Here is a 2,985-nt window from a genome sequence, read left to right as displayed (position 1 = left end):
TTTAAATATTCTTTTTTTTTTTTTTTTTTTTGAGACAGAGTCTCGCTCTGCCGCCCAGGCTGGAGTGCAGTGGCTGGATCTCAGCTCACTGCAAGCTCCACCTCCCGGGTTTATGCCATTCTCCTGCCTCAGCCTCCCGAGTAGCTGGGACTACAGGCGCCCGCCTCATCGCCCGGTATTTTTTAGTAGAGACAGGGTTTCACCGTATTAGCCAGGATGGTCTCGATCTCCTGACCTCCCAAAGTGCTGGGATTACAGGCTTGAGCCACTGTGCCTGGCTAAATATTCTTAAAAAAATTTTTTTTGAGATGAGGTCTTGCTGTGTTACCCAGGGTGGAGTACAGTGGTGTGATCATGGCTCACTGCAACCTCCATCTCCTGGGCTCAAGTGATCCTCCCACCTCAGCCTAATGAATAGCTGGGACCACAGACATGTGCCACCATGGCCAGATAATTTTTTGAATTTTTGGTAGACATAGAGTTTCTGCCATGTTGCCCAGGCTGGTCTCGAACTCCTGTGCTCAAGCAGTCCTCCTGCTGTGGCCTCCCAAAGTGCTGGGATTACAGGTGTGAGTCACTGTGCCTGGCCTTAAATATGCTTTTAAATTCATCAAACTTATTAAAATGTTTTGGCATGGTTAAAGCGTACTGTTGTTTCTCCCCATAGCAATTATATTAATTCTTCTGAAACTCATATTTACCAGTCTTTAAAAAGTGACAATTTAGAAAAAATGCACTATTACATTTCCTGGAAATAATTAAGAAAGTTATTATTTGTGTCATGTCAATTTGGGAGGAACATAACAGCGGGTGTTTTAGAGGTCTTATTTTTAAGCTAGATTCCTTTATATTTTTTGATGTTTGGAATGATATAATGGAAGGAACAGCATAAGCTGAGTGTGATTGGAAGTGCCTGGAAGGATATTATTAGAATTCAAAATGACTTAGTAATTGAGGGAGTGTGAAATGTGGTCAGAATAAAATGCAGTGTAGTGAATTGTTGCTAGGAGGAAAAATAAGACTGCCCTAATATATAATGGGGACTTATAGACAAATATGGCTAAGATTTAAATTTCAGGAGTATAGTAAATCTAACTTGAATCAGCAATGTTAGTATACATGATATTAAAAGATATGGCAGAATGTTAAAGTGTTGGGATCAGAGTAGTGTTCTAGGGACTAGGCTTAACTTCTGGGACAGAGGTTACAAACTGGCACCTCACAAAACCACCCCTGATGGGTTTTGGTTGGGCTGAGAGAGAGTGGAAAAAGGAGAGGGAAAATGAAAGGAAGGAAGAAGTTTCCAACTTTTAAAAAGTGAGAATTTTGACATAAAATCCAGATTTCCAGTGTCTTTTGAAATGTTTGGCAATATTGTGTATTGTTGTGACTAGCCTATCTACAATAGACTAATGCTGAACAGTAGCTGCTTACTTAAATTGGGGTCTTTCCTGTCCAGACCTTCATGGTTCCCCCCAACTTCCTAGCTCTAAGCCACAAGCTCCAGGTACTGTTATAGTTCTTTCCCCTACAGTTGTTTTTCCCATACCAGGTCCGTACCTGTTTTAATTGCCTCCTAGTCACTCTGTCGATGAGGAAGGGATTCTTGACCTAGGTTTATGGAAATGGCCAAACACCTGACACCCAACACTGGACAGGTAAGATCAACAGTAGTTTATTCATCACATATACTCACCGCCTGAGGAGGAGGACATTGTATGCTACACAGGGCCACACTGGATTTGCACTCAGGAACACAGTGAACAAGGACGGGCTTTGGGAGCCAGGCTTTGTTGTATCTAAAGGGTGAGGTGTCCCTTGGTTCCAACAGGAAGGTGGATTTGCTTGTTCGAATAATATCACAGTCTGATAGGGAACGGAAACTCACTACTCAGAGATAAGCAGGAACTACACCTGGTCCTCTTGATACAGAGGGTTGTTTGGCTAGGGAATCTTATCTCTGGGAACAGAGCTGCAGGGGAACTTACAGTTAGGCCATTTAAGGCCCTCCTGATTCCACCAGATATCGAAGCAGCACAGAACACTGGATTGCAGTTTTAGGCCTTATGACAAAATACCCTCCTTTACACATTTACCTTGCTTGTCAAGCCCATGTAGATATTTGGATGGAGACTTTGTAGCTAGGAGGAGAAATTTTTCTAATTCTAAAGGTTTGTGAAATTGAAATACATCTGCAAGGATGGTTGTATATATTTTCTTCTCTGAAGATTAAAAAGAAATACAATGAATAAAACCCAAGAAAACTTTAGATTTTTTTTCTTTTTAATTTTTAATGACTAAAACAAAACATCTAAAACTGCAGCTTCTGGAAGAACCACTTGTTCTTGCCTGTCTTGTACCTCTTTTCAAACTTGACCTTGGCCTCTTGTCCAGCCTTGTGTTTAAGAGCAGCATGTCTGAAGACATCCTTATTGATGACAGTTTTGTCCAAGAGGATATCCACAGAGTACCTTGTGGGCATTAGGTGACTCTAGTTATAAACTTTCACAAAAGACTTGATCTTTGACCTCTTGGTAATCTTCTTGCCCATGGCAGCTCTTACTTTGCAGGGATAGTGGTCAATTCCAGCCACCAGGGCATGGCTGTAGGGGCGGTCTGAGGTGCCATCATCAATGTGACAGCTTTGCATCCGGAGTAGTGTCCAGCCAGGACAAACACCTCTTTCCCAGGTTTCATGAACTTGCCCATTTCGACAGTAACCACTGGGGCCTACAGTAGAAATGAAAGAAGGAAAAGCTTTAGTTTTTAAATGCACTTCTGCCCAGAGTGGATAACCTCTAGGATCTTTTAGGGATTTTTCTATACACAAAATGCCATTTAAGTTTGTATTAAGAAAAATTTTATGATACGATTGATAGTGAAAGAACTTACCAAGGAAATATTTATTCATTTGGCCAAAGTTTTTCATTTGTTCAAAAATGTTTATTAAATGCATACTGGTCAAGTGTTAAGGCTTTAACAACA

General features: G+C 41.1%; 1 pseudogene; it reads right to left on the bottom strand.

Annotated features, from left to right (window-relative positions):
* Positions 1-2,311: 2,311 nt before the first annotated feature.
* LOC105511675 lies at positions 2,312-2,709 on the bottom strand (annotated as a pseudogene).
* Between the last annotated feature and the right edge of the window lie 276 nt (positions 2,710-2,985).

The sequence above is a fragment of the Colobus angolensis genome, unplaced genomic scaffold (assembly GCF_000951035.1).
Source record: "Colobus angolensis palliatus isolate OR3802 unplaced genomic scaffold, Cang.pa_1.0 Scaffold202, whole genome shotgun sequence".
In the NCBI taxonomy this organism is placed as follows: domain Eukaryota; kingdom Metazoa; phylum Chordata; class Mammalia; order Primates; family Cercopithecidae; genus Colobus; species Colobus angolensis.
The sequence above is the reverse complement of the archived record's forward strand: the minus strand, read 5'-3'. Positions and strand labels throughout refer to the sequence as shown.